This window comes from Capsicum annuum, chromosome 10, assembly GCF_002878395.1.
Source record: "Capsicum annuum cultivar UCD-10X-F1 chromosome 10, UCD10Xv1.1, whole genome shotgun sequence".
NCBI lineage: Eukaryota > Viridiplantae > Streptophyta > Magnoliopsida > Solanales > Solanaceae > Capsicum > Capsicum annuum.
Window position 1 is genome coordinate 210,919,233 of NC_061120.1, and position 14,572 is coordinate 210,933,804.

Below are 14,572 nucleotides of genomic sequence, written 5' to 3' on the forward strand. Positions count from 1 at the left end.
TTTGTTTAGGCTAACATTTAAATATAATTATTTATATTTTATTTATTGGCTATTTAATAAATAGCCCAAGTCAATTTTAGCCCAATAATACTTAAGTTACACAGCAGCCCATCCCTTTATTTTCATTACCAGCCCACTCTACCAGATCCGACCCGGCCCAATATTTCATCTCCTCCATTTAATAAAATAACAGCCGACACTTTCAACAAACAGTGATAACATCACAACACCAACGACGAACGATTCAGTACAAAACTGACTCGTGACCCGCAATCCACGACCCAAAATCGTCAACCAACTCTGATATCAGCGAAAACCTGACCCGACCTTGTACACGCACGTCTCACGCGATAGTATGACGAGGAAAGGTTCGAGAATCTTCTAGAAAAATGCCTAGGTGTCTCATCCAATGTTCGAATCTCGAGATTTTTGGGTTAATTGGTACTAATTCGTACACACTCGCTCAATTTCTATTGGTTGATAAAGGGAATTTCATCCCTCAATTCTATTGGTTGGCCAATTTTGAATTTCATCAAGAAAATTCCAAAATTCGTACAAGTTGTTGGTGGAAAACCCTATATTCAGCTCCAATTCGAATTTCCCCTACCAAAAATTCCGAGTTTACCCCCGTTGTCCTCTTTCCCACATCGTTCAAAGCCTAAGAAGGAACCTTCAATTCTCTCCTATAAAAGGAGCTCGTTGTCGAGCCGTGAAGGGGGTTGGAAATTTCTTTTGGGGGGAAACAAAAACAAGAGAAAAAGTCTCAAATAAGGGAAGGGGGGAAAACCTGAGAGGTTCGAAAAAGCTTTTGGAAAAAATAGTTTTTGTAGTATAAGTTCTTTTGTTTAAGAAAGGTCAACGATTGTTCGGATTTTTTGGAGTCACGGCAAGGTCCTCCGGTGGTAATCGAGATTTCGTCAAAAGTTCGAGTCCTGTTTTGCTGGCCCGAGAGAGGTAAATATACCTTTTCCCATTTGATTTTATCAGCATATTTCTTCTTCGTCCCTTTTCTCTATAGCAATGGTTGGTTGTTTGGTTATAATTGTGGTGATGCTGTGATTATTCGCTGTAGAGGCTCCAAATGCCATAAGTTTGAATGATGAAAGTAAGGTCTATTGTATGGTTATGATAATTTTTCTTAAGTGTCTAATTCTTTGTTCATGGTTTCATCTCTGTTTGTTTGGCTTTTTTCATTAAAATCTGCGACCTCGTGCTGGTTTGACGTTGTCTGATTTTTGTTCACAAGCCTAAAGATGGAGTTTTTGTAAGGGCATAATCAAGAAAATAGCATCCTGTTCTTTGTTCTCATGTTCAATAATGCAGGAAGTTTTTCCTTATATATGAATGATATTAATATCTGTTCTTAGCTATGCTTTGTTTTGCTTTGGTCTGTGTGTGAATTTCTTTTGTCAAGTAGGAATTTGTCCTTGTTTTCTATTCGTTATCGTGAATAAGAAACCCCCCACCCCACCCCGTCTGTGAATAGCTAAAATAAAACGGGATGAAGATGTATTCATGTGATATTTGTTTGGGTTCCCTTTCTGATTTTGCTATCGATAATTTGATTTTGATTGGAGACCATGTTCTTGGATAGCTTATGTTAAGTCCAGGATCGACAGTTTGTTTTCTTTATCATCTCCTTCTGGTTTTCTCCTTTCGTCCAATTGTTGTCCTTTGCTTTCAGTAATAATCTTTGATCATTTGCTTAAAAATATTAAAACCTGCTTTTGATATAGTATAACTCACTGAAATTTGCCCACTCTCTTAGAAACTGTATGCGAGAACTATGTTGGTTGGTCTCTCTTTTGGGGTTTGGGTTTATTTTTGTCATTAAGTACTAATTTAAGGATATGGAGATGACTACATTATTTCTCCTTGCCTATATTGTCGTTGTTCTGCGCAATTATGGTATACTGATGTCGGCTGGCTTGATCACCTTTAGTTTGTGTGGGGTTTAACTCGTCAAAGAGCATAATGTTTGTTTCTTTGTTTTCTTTTTCTACTTGTGAATTGATCTAAAAGGAATTTATTCTCCTCTCTATCCCGAATACTAGCATGTGCCTCGTTTATAGATCTGTTTCGTCTCTTTGATTTTGCATACATTCAGTCCATAAAATGTTGTTGGATTCATAACATCCAAAGAACTAGTGAACTAGACAATGCCTAGGAATGGTTTAATTTAGGATTCCTTAATGATCTCTTGACTTTTGGTTCAATATAATCTCTCGAGGAGAGGAGGAAGCTAGTGCAAAGCTATTGTCGTTTGTCTTAAGTGTTATAAATCTGAAAGTTTTTACCTTTACTGTATGTCGATGCTTTATTAAAAGTATTACTAGATTGTTGTGCTTATGTCTTTTCTTGGTAATGCTATAGTTTTGAATTCACAGATTTTTTAGTATGCACTTGGCCTTAGTTCCTTTTAGAGCAGACTGTGTCCTTATGATATGGTTTGGATTAATTTCTTTTACCTTAATCAACAATGCTTGGGTGTCCAAATAAAGGGTGACTTTGTTTGGATCTTTTATTTAGCTCGATAGAATATATTTGGAACACTAACAACTTGTTTGGATGGTGGTTTGACATGGTTTCATAATGTATGGTATGGTGTAGTATGGTGTGGTATAGTATGGTATGGTACAGTACCAGGTTTGGATGGAATGTATCGTTCACTGCGGTTTAATAATAGATTTTTTGTTTGGTTTGATGGTATGGTACGGTATGGTAACAGGTAAATTTACTAAAATGCCTCTAATTGTAATACATTTGAGATATCAACTCTTTTATCCATATCAGTGCTAGTGCTAGCGTACCAGTTGTCCTTTCTTTCTTAATGCTTCTCATAGCTACCCTATGATCCTTTTAAGACGCCAAATTCACAAGGGTATTTGCTAAACAAAGGTTTGACAAACGCAAACTAATGCAATCGGGAAGTACTTCCCAATCAATAAAACAATTGGTATACATGCATGTATCTTAGAGTTCGAAAATCACTTCCCATGTATATGCTTTTTGTGCATTCACTCTGTTTTCCTCCATTTCAATTTTCAATTTTTTTTTGATCGAATTGAGTTTTTATTGGCATTAAAAACTACTACTACTAAATAACTATGATCATGAAGTCTTGCAATCTTCGATCTTGTTAACAAATGCGTAGTCTTATCATGTATTTTGTTGATAAGGATAAAATAGGATTAAAGAAAATTATACAAGGGTATAGTTGGAAAAGAAAAATGAAAATCATGGCACACCACCAATTTGGTGGTTCAATAACAGCCTATTTGGATGGTGATTTGCCATGGTATGGTATGGTTACCATGGGAACCTTGTTTGTTTCCATGGTCTTCTAAAAATGGTGGTATGGTATGTTACTATTTCATGGTTTGATAACCATGGCAAGAGGCAATTTCTTGAACCACCAATTTAGTGGTGTGGCATGGTTCTCCTTTTTTTTTTTTTCCAACTTTGCCCTTATATAATTTTATTAAACTTATAACCCATTATACCCTTTTACTCTTCTTAACCTTATATACTCTCTTCTTTAACTTAACTCTCTTCTTGACTACAACATTCAACTTCGGCACCACCCTAGCATTTAACATAGTAGTATCCTAGAAGAAATAAGAGACACTGCTACCCCATTGACGCCTTTTAGGGTTTTTCCATTTCCGGGTAGAATAGATATAGGTATAGGTATTTTGCGAGGCCGACAACGACGAGGACGGTGGGAAGTGGAAGAAGGAGGTGGGTCGATGAGTTCAACGTAGCTGACAGAGAAAACGGCGTCATCAATACCCTCATTGAAAACAAGTAGGGGTATTTTAGTAAAATTACCCATTAACATACAATACCATACCATCAATCCAAGCAAAAAAACTATTATTAAACCATAGTGAACGATACAATCCATCCAAATATGGTACAAACCATATCAACCTTTTTTCTTCGTATAAATAACATAAATATTAACCTTTAAAAAGTAATTACTCTCTCCCACTTTTTTAATTACTTTACTCTCTCTCCCTATTAATATACATAACATAGTCAACATATACATAACATTTTGTGTATATGTGAGATTTTTGTAAGATGTTTAGGGAGTTGAGATTTTTTGTAATATTGAAAACGTAAGTTGTGTATTTGTGTAATTTTTAGTTTTTCTTTTGCATGAATCCCTCATGGTTGAGTCCAACAGGCTCAATTTCTCCTTGCATTTTCCTCATAGGCCATTGAGGCCCACTACCTCTATTGAGTCAACTCCTAGAGAAAGTTCAAAAGTCGATCATGTGGTGTACAATTATGAGAAGTCAAAAGAAGAAAAATGGGTTAATGTCTCATATTTAAAAAGGCAAAGAGACTCGAGTCTCATTTTTCTTTATTTATTTATTGTTGTCTTATTTATTTCTTTATTTATTCATTTGGGCCTCGAAGCCAAAGTTGTAAGCTAATACAGGTGAAGCGAAACTTGAGCCAAAGGCTTGAAAAAATAGTTTAAGACACGTTATGGGCCGAAAGCCAAATGCTTAGATTAGGATCGGTACAAGTGAGTCAAAAGCTCAATTAGAATAGGACAGGGTTTGTTGATTTGGGCTCAATGGTCTAAGTCTTTTACTTTCTCCCCTTCCCTTTTTTATGTGCTATTTGCTATTTTATTCACTTAGACTTAGTTGAAATTTCCGCTAAGTCGCTAAAAATGATTTTGCAAAAGCTTTTAAAAAAATTCCTTAATCAACTTTTTTTCAACAATCGACCCTTTTTTAGAATTAGTCAAAAGGAAAACTATTTTTTCAAATAGTCTGGATAATCGCAAGTTAACAGACATTTTAGGTGCTTTAAAAAATCTTCCTAAAATATTAATAGGAACTGCTTATCTAGAATTTCAACTTAAATGATTTTCTTGTTTTGAATCATCTAAGTATTTTATAAAGATTTTTTTAATTTCTTTTCAAATAAATTAAGTGGCGACTTTAAAAGTTAAAATTTTTGCAAAACAATTATTATAGATGTTTTTTGCAATATGCATCACATCAATGTTAGAATTCTAGTATGGTAAATCTCAAAATATGCTTCGCTTTTTCCACCCAAATGTCTTACATATTGTTTTATTAACTTGTTCTGCATCTAATTTTGTTACATTTCATATCCCCAAATTATAAATTTGATTCAAAATTTTCTCTCCTGTTCCATATGTTGATGGGGTCTTTTGACAGTTTGACCTTTAAGAAAGTTCTTTCGATCTCTCCTAAATGAGTGATATTGGTCAAGGAGCATTTTGTGGCAATCAAACCATGATTGTTTTCTTCCATGCTGTAATCTAAGGGATTGTGTTTCCTTTATACAATAAGGGCATGCTAATTTACCCGCAATACTCCATTCTGATAACATAGAATATGCTGGAAAGTCACTAATTGTCCATGCCAAAGTTGCCATTAATTGAAAGTTTTGCCTTTTTGAGATGTCAAATACTTCTACACCTGTCTCTCACAATAAGGTCAGTTCCTTTATTAGAGGATGCAAATAAACATCAATTTTATGTTTGGGATTGCTCGGACCGGGAACAATGATTGTTAAGAATATATAAGCCTTTTTCATGCACATTCTTAGAGGGAAATTGTATGGAGTGACATTCACTGCCCACGAAGAATATTTCCTTCCAGACTGACTGAATGGTTGAAAACCATTCGTACATAACTCCAACCTAACATTTATTGGTTCAGCGGCAAAAAAGTGATTAGTTTCATTGAAGTACTTCCAAGCCTCAGAATCTGATGGATGACGCATCACACCATCCTCTTTTTTATGATCATGATGCTATCTCATGTCGGTAGCTGTAGCATGGGATGCATATAATCTTTGCGATCTCGGAATCAAAGAAAAATAATACATTTTCTTGTAAGGAACCAATTTCCTCTTAGGAGAGCTAACACAACGCTTATACATTGGCTTGCTACAAAATTTACAAGATGTAAGGTGTTCATCATCATCACCCCAATACAACATACATCCTGATTCATAGCAATTAATATTTTCAACTGGCAAACTCAAAACTACACACTAGCTTCTTCGCCTGATTATAGCTATCAAGCACTATGTTATCTTTAGGTAGAGCCTCTTTAAGCAATTGCATCATTTGGTTATAGGCTCTCTGCGAAATATTATTCTCCATTTTAATATTTTACATTCGAGAGACAACTGCAAGTTGAGAGAGGGATGAAATGGGATATAATTTTGCATTAGCAAATCATAAAATTTTTTAGATAGGATTAGGATCTTCCGACATTGAATGTTCAAAAGGATGAGATGACTTAGGTTCAATATTGTTATAAGATTGCCAACTTGAACCCTGACAAAATTTGGGACCATCTGCATGCAAAACATTTGTCGGTATGGATTTTCTCCGAATATAGGTTGACCATCACCATGCAAGTCATTACCATAAGAAGTCCCACTTATAAAGGTGACATTTAACAGTTTCAACATCCACGAATTTATAGTTCTGACATTTTGTACATGGACATCTAACTTTGTCACCACTTATGCGATTTTGTTGAGAATATGCGAATTGAATAAATTCATTCACAGCAGTTACAAAACTAGAGTATAAAGCCCCTCGACCATCTAACCTCTCATACATTCAATCACGCTCTAGATTATTTATGTTCCTATTAATGTTGAAATAAAAAATAGGATAATCAGTGTAGAACTGTGCTCTTCAATCAAAAGTTCACAACAAAGCAAAAGTCATCAATCAATATTAATGTAAGAAGGAATTAAGTTACAATTCTGATGCGAGACAATAAATCAATATCAAGGTAATCAACTACTAAAATAAAGTACAATTAAACACATTCTCTAGCCAATCAAATTATCAAAAAACTGCGAAAAAAGCAAATGGATAAAATAAATTATCAAAAAAAATAGTCGGAGAATAACAATTGAAATAACAATAGAAATTTCTAGGAACTGAACTTTGTTCATACAAAATGCAACAAGAAATTACAATATCCAGAGCTTTACAGAAAACAAAACACAGCAACATCAGAAGTACTCACTGAATCATATAAAATTTCAAAAGTTGTAATATTGGATTTCCACAAAATCCAACTTAAATAAGAACCAATAATACTACTTTAACATAGCTAAATCCCCTACTAGAACCACCATACTAATTATCGAGAATATTTTACCTGATAGGTCAAATTATTGAACTTCAAAATTCCAGTCAGCTCTAGGACACACCTTTCCCATACTTTTTCACTTATCCTTCACTTTTTCAACACTTCAATTTCTGCGATATTAACCGAAAAAAATCATAACTTTGATGAAAAAATATACAGATTTAGTACCAAATGCTTGCATGTGTTACCGAAAAATCTGCATTTAGCTAACATTAGAATAATTGATAGCTTTCACATTCACCAGTTCAATTAACAGATCAAAGAGCGAGTGTAGGAAACATTGGGCCGACATTTAAAAAACTAAGACAAAAAGGTGATGTCTTTAAGGATTTTTCAAGTACAAATACAACAACAAAACCAAACTGGAACCAAACTAGACTTCTTTGAACATAATTTAGAGTAAAAATTATAGAAAGAAAGAAAATACAAATTAAATCTCTACCTGATTACATCTGGGCATAGAAATTTTAGAGAGAGGAAATTAGAGAGTGAGAGGCGGCATAGAGAGAGAAAATGAGTGAAGAAATGAGCCCCAATCTATTTTTGAGAAATATTTATAATTTATAAATAGTTGCGACGAAAAATTTCGTCTCTAATAATAAATAAAATTTGTAAAAAAATATTATAAATGATATTGATGCTTAAATCTGTTGCTAATCCGTTGCTACAAATTAATTAAAATGATTACACATAATTGGTTGCTAAATTCGTCACGAAATTAAGGCGTTAAATTTTTGCGCCGAAAAAAAATTATCTCGTATCCGTTGCTAGATCATAAATTAAAAAGAGACTTGCTATGCTTGCGATAAAATTGATGTTTTCATCGTTAATCCGTCGCTAAACTGCGAAGAAAATTGACCTGTCTTTAAATTTTATCACTAAATATTATTTTTTTAGTGTAAACTAGGGCTTTGAAATTTGAATTTTGGGAAAAAAAAAATCTCTATCTTAACTTTCTTGAGGTTTGAGAGGAGGGGAACGAGGGATTTGAGAGGTACTCTGCATATTTGGGATATTTCTAGGATATCAAACAAATTTGGGGAGGTTAAAGGACAAGAATATCCCTCTTGAAATGTAAAAAGAAGAGAAAACTTTTAAAAAATCGGAGAAATCGTGCGCGGCCGCACAATTGGAGCTCAGGTCGCACGACTGTTCGCATAGCATTGGCGGAGCCAGTGCCTTACCCGCGTGATTGTGTGGCTGACGTCCTCTTCGCACGACGGATTGCATAGGCTGCATAGTGCCTGGTAAAGGGGACATAACTTTTAACAAATAACTTGAAATGACAAACAATTAGTGGCGTTGGAAAGAAATTCGAAGCCCTTTAATTTGGTAGATCTTGAGATAAAAAAATTTTCATACTCTATGAGTTATGCTTGTTTGAAACTGGCTTTAGTAAAATCTTATACGAAAATTCAATCGTAAAGAAGCTTTTAATTTAACTTTGTGCTAAAGGTTCCTTATAGCCTTAATTCATAGACAAAGCTCTTCCCACACTAAGCAATTGGTATTTACGCCTATTTACAATTAAAAATCATCAAATTCGTATCTATACGCATTTGAATGACGATTCGTACTCGCTTTAGAAGTTCGATGTTACATGCTTTTAGAATAATATTTTTTCTGTACCGAACATATTGAAAAACATTTTCTTGAAAACATTTTCTTTAAGAAGTTAGGATTACTAAAATCAAATAAACTAAATACAATATACATTTGTCTGGCTTTTTCTGTTTTCTCATTTGTAATTTATATCACAAACTTAAATTTAATGCATAAATTATTTTAGTGAAGTGATTATACTAGCTACACCTTAATTGGCCAAACCTAAATTACCAGTGCTATTCACAACTCACAAGTTACATGAGTTATTTGTCATTTCCTTCAAGAAATTGTCTAATAATTTCAACTAGATTTCAAAGCTGCTATCTAGTGTAGGGTTGCTAATTAATTCAAGAAATTGAGGTGTTACTGATTTTGAATTTACAATTGGATTTCTTTAATTTGTGAGAAAATATCATTTATTTTTACAGTATTAGATTTTTGTAATTAAGTATTAACTATTATTAATCACCAAGTGAAATATTTATAAAGCAAAATTGACTCACACAATCTACTCAATTTAAATAGCTATCTCTGCTATACCAAGTATACTTCTTTTCCTTTTTTGGATTTTTTATCGTTCAATGTTCGACAATCATATTGAGCCTGTCTAAATTCGGATTCGTGCCTAGAAGTCTCACATTAGGGGTAAGACACTCCCTACCAAAGGTGACTCCATACCAGGAGAATTTAAACCCAAGACTTCAGATTAAGAATGAAGGAATACTTACCACTCCACCACCTCAACTAAACTCTACTTCTTACTTTACTAGTATTTATTTATCTATCGGACTTCACAACTAGAAGCTATAAAGTTGCATATACTAACCAGGTCATGTTGTTAGGTTGTGAAACATATACCCAATATGATAGTCTACTCCATACTTGCCTCGTATGCTAAATACTCCATAAATAAGTGATCCTTATTATTTGGTGTTTCTATTGCATGAACTGCATAGTTAATCCACGAGTAGATTTCATTCATCGTCACTTAGCTTTGCGTTTATTACACAAAGTCAATTTTCTTTCATTCATTACACAAAAGTTATTTCACTTTGCTCCGACCATCACAAAAGTCACTATGGCCAGATTTTACAGTAATTCCACCGGAAAAATGATGTGGCGACCTTAATTAGTTCTTAATTTAAATTTAACAGAATGTAATTTATTATCCATATCTTGACCCTTTTTATATGTGCCTAACTCAATTTTCCTTATGAATTATATAACAGAAGAATATCAATTTCTCAATAGATTAGACTACCTAGTGAAGACTATTTTTAAAAAAAATAAAAAAATCGGTTGATATTTTTATGAAACTAAAATTATTATTTTAATTAATATATATAAGAGAGGATATCAATTTTGGTAGTCCTCACAATAGTATTTTAGATATTTTACTTTTTTTTCGTTAAGTAAGATTATTACACATAGCAATTAATGATATATGTTTCTAATATATTTTCATTTTTGTCCTTATTATTTTGGTTAAGACAATTCCCACTTGGACTTTTATTATTGGTCCCTTCTTGTCACTTATTAAATTATTTTTTAGTTAAAACTCCATTTATCTTTAATTGACAATCAATTTAGCTCAAAAAAATCATTCCAAATAATTTTAATACAAAATTAAAGTTTGCATTAATAACTATACTCTTATAGTTCTTATAAATATTGTATGATTCTCAAAAAATATATAATAGAGTAACTTAATAAATAATACCTTGTATATACTTTTCTTAGTAAACATGAAAAAAGATAAAACAATGATTGAAATAGGATGAGTAAGATATTCTTTTAGGGGGAGTGCAGAACATAAATACGATAAGTAAATTCACTGAATGGAGTAATCTAGTAATGTAGTTTAATTATTATTTAGTATCCTTATAAATTACTATGAATTCAATTTGTATAAAACCTCTAAATTAAAGTTATAATATGTAATATAAACTTGAATTGACTGGAGAAAATTGAAGGAAAGGTGTCTTTTACGTCTTGAATGAAGGATTGGTGACATTGATCAACTTAAAGGGTCAAACATCATTAGGAAACTTGATTAAGTTAATTATGGACTTGATTAATATTTTTAAAACTTTCTAATCTTTTTAAAAATACAAATCAACCCACACCCCTCTTCAATCTAAATCAACCAGTCTCTCCCCCCCCCCCCCTCTCTCTCGACAACTTCTCTCAACTCTCTCCCAACCAACAGTTCTGCAAAATTCTCCCTTCAATCCCCGGCGACTTCAACTACTGGCGAAAAATAGTTGGGTGAGTTCCCTTTCAACTTTCAACCGTCAATCGATGTGAAGACTTCTCCGACGACAACAACTTCGAGTTCTTCGTTGTCCCGTTTTCTTTTTTATAGGTAAAAAATTATGAAGAAACAAAGGAACTTGAGCCAACTACTCTTCTAGTATAGAATTGTGGACTAACTAAAATCCTAATTTCTAGCATTTTTTCTTCTTGTTGTCGTACTGTTGATTCAAATTTTTGGTGATTTTTATTCACAGTTGATGTTCTTAGTATGTGTGTGTGATGTGTTGGTATTGCTGGGTTGATTTGTTATTTGTCTTCGTAAAAATGGTGGTGCAACAGATGAAACATATGATGCAACAGATGAAAATATTTGATGTAACAGATAAAAACATCTGATGCAACAGATTAAAATCTGATGCAAATATGAAAATCCGATACAACAGATGAATAATATAACAGATCATTCATCTGTTGCGATAGACGACTCTTCCGTTTGGAAGAAATCTAAGCAATATTGATCCAACAGATAACTCATTTTTCAACATATGCGTGATATGTTTCAATAGTTTAGTGATTTGTTTTTATTATCTCCAACGGTTTACTCATCTGTTGTAACAAGTCAGTTATATGTTGTAACAGATAACATACCTGGTGCAACAGATCAATAATTTATTTTTATTGTTTCCAACGAATTACTCATCCGTTGCAACAAGTCAGTTCTACGTTGCAACAGATAACATACTTGGTGCAACAGATTAGTGATCTATTTTTATGGTTTTCAATGGATTACTCATCCGTTGCAATAGGTTAGTTATATGTTGCAATAGATAAATTACCTGGTGCAATAGATTAGTGATCTGTTTTATGGTTTTCAACGGTTTACTCATCTGTTGCAATAGTTGGTTATATATTGCATCAGATAACATACATGGGTGTAACAGATTAGTGATCTGTTTTTTATGTTTTCCAATGGTTTACTCATCCGTTGCAATGGGTCGGTTATATGTTGCATCAGATAAAATATCTAGTGCAATAGATTAGTGATCTATTTTTATTGTTTCCAACGATTTACTCATTCGTTGCATCCGAGTCGGTTATATGTTTCATCAGATAAAATACCTGGTATAACAGATTAGTGATTTGTTTTTATAGTTTCCAAAGGTTTACTCATCTATTGCAGTGGGTCGGTTATATGTTGCATCAGATAAAATATCTGGTGCAATAGATTAGTGATCTATTTTTATTGTTTTCAATAGTTTACTCATCCGTTGCAACAGGCCGGTTCTATGTTGCAACAAATAACATAACTGGTGCAACAGATGTCTGGTCTTTTGGAACTGTTATTTTACCATTATGTATGTTAGATTTATTGTTTTCCCTTTTTAACGATACATTAATCAATTATAATATATTTATGTTCCTATTAATTTAAGATAATATGGCTCCCAAAAGAAAAGAAACCGCATCAAGTCCAAGTAAAGGAACAAGTGCACCAGCTCAGCTATATCCACCACTCTATGAGCTTGCTTTACAAGCGTTATCTCAATCAGGAGCAGAAGATAATGAACACGGGGAGGAGAAATGTCTCAAAAGAGATGATCCAAATGCTAATAGCCCTTTCGCTGAAGAGTTGGTCAAACCTTCAACATTGATTTTTATCTTGTGAAAATGCAGTCGATGGTGCCACAGATTTAACGGGTGATTTCGTGGTTAAGTCAGTCATGGGAAAATCTTTCGACGCCTTCAGAAAAATACTTTGAGAACAAAAATTGGATGCTAATTTTAGGAAAAACTGCTTTGGGAAATATCTTGATTTGCTGGAGGACAACAATGCTCATTTTCAGATGAAAATGGTATACGATCTTCTCAAGCATAGGTTTATGTATGAAAACAAAGACAAGATGGATGAGGTGTGGATTCTTCTTTATAAAGTAGATTGGAAGGCTAGGTTAGCAAACGTAAACTTACATTGTCCTCGTACCAATCACACATATTTGCCATATTCGTGAAGTCTTTGGAGGCAAATAAATGGATGGTGTATTCTTTTCGAACCTTTGTCTTGGCATTTATGATTTCTTCCAGTTCTTTCTTCTTCTGCTTGCCAAGCTTCGCGAATATGTCCACCTTCTTCAGTGGCTCCTGAACTTCAACAACTCTTGGAGCGGAAGGAGTTGCAATTTTTACTGATTTCAGAACGAATAGAATTTGTCTAATTTTTCTTCTCTTCCTCCTAACCACCACTGTAGGAGTGCATGGCTTCCTCACCTCATTGAATGGTATGATATCCCTCCTGGATTTTAACTCCTCGGCAGCTTCAGCAATAGCCTCTATATTTTCAAGGAGTTTATCATCTCTATCCTTTCATACTTTGCATTTGCAATGAGAACATGAGGGTAAAGAGGGGTGGGAGGGACCGGTGTAGGGATGAGAGGGACTTGTGCAAGAGGTGTTTCAAAAGTATTTATTTTTTATTGAGCACCAACATTCTCATAATCATGACTGGCAGTAGCAGAAACATCAGAATGACTGTCACCATCATAAACAACTCCACCAGCAACACCCCCAGAAGAAGCACCCAAATCTATTGCAGTTTGAGGTTGGTTGTGAAGAGCTTCTACATTAGGATGACCTTGCCTAACTGCCCTTCTTATGGATATTGCTCCAATCAATTCCTTCTTTATTAAATCTACTGTTGGGTCTTCTTTTATATTAAAAAGACCTAGAGTAAGAAAAAAAGTCATCCCCAACTCATCAACGGTAGGCACGATCCAAGGATGCACAACCTAAAAAAAAGGATAGAAGGCATTTAAATCATATAATAATAATAATTTATAGTCAGTTAGGTTACATAGATTTTAACACAACCAACTCATGCAACACACGATCTAGCTGTCGCAACAGCTGATCTGTATGTCGCAACAGATTGACAATATGTTGCATCAGATTACATATATGTTGCATAATTTGCATTAGATGGGTAATCTGTTGAGTCGGGTTCAGAGAACTAGAGAAACAGATGGTTAATCTATTGTGAAATATGGATCATCTGTCGCAACAGATTACCCATCTGTTGCACTAGTTAAGTTGACGGGTAATCTGTTACAACAGATGACCCATCTGTCGCAACAGATGGAACATCTATTTTAATATCTTTCTTTGAGAAAAATTATTTTAGTCGAAGAAAGATGTACTGCATTATCCAGAGGGTTAAATAGATAAGCCTCCTGCTCCTTAATATTTATTTTGCTGCCCTTTGCAGCCTCCAACCACCTAAGGATCCTTGGATGAGAAACCTCATCCGGGTAATCCTTGAACTACTTTTGGAGGGGAGGAATGACTTCACATGCCCAAGCCTAAAAAATGTAAACAGAAAGCAAGCAAAATAAAAAGTCATAATAAGTATATTCATCATAAATTAATGAATAAGTAAAAATAGTGATCAATTTTACCATGAAAGGCCAAGGAAAGCTGTATAATGTGATTGTCCCTGTGGATAGCTTTGTCAGTAAATATTGGAAAGTCAAGTAGTAGCTGTC

The 14,572-nt window shown here is 33.8% G+C and overlaps 1 long non-coding RNA gene across 1 annotated transcript; it reads left to right on the plus strand.

The window, feature by feature from the left end:
• The first annotated feature begins 207 nt into the window (after positions 1–207).
• On the plus strand, positions 208–6,016 carry LOC124887645. The gene is made up of 2 exons (XR_007045464.1): positions 208–954; positions 4,193–6,016. It is a non-coding gene; the product is annotated as an uncharacterized LOC124887645 (long non-coding RNA).
• Positions 6,017–14,572: the final 8,556 nt, after the last annotated feature.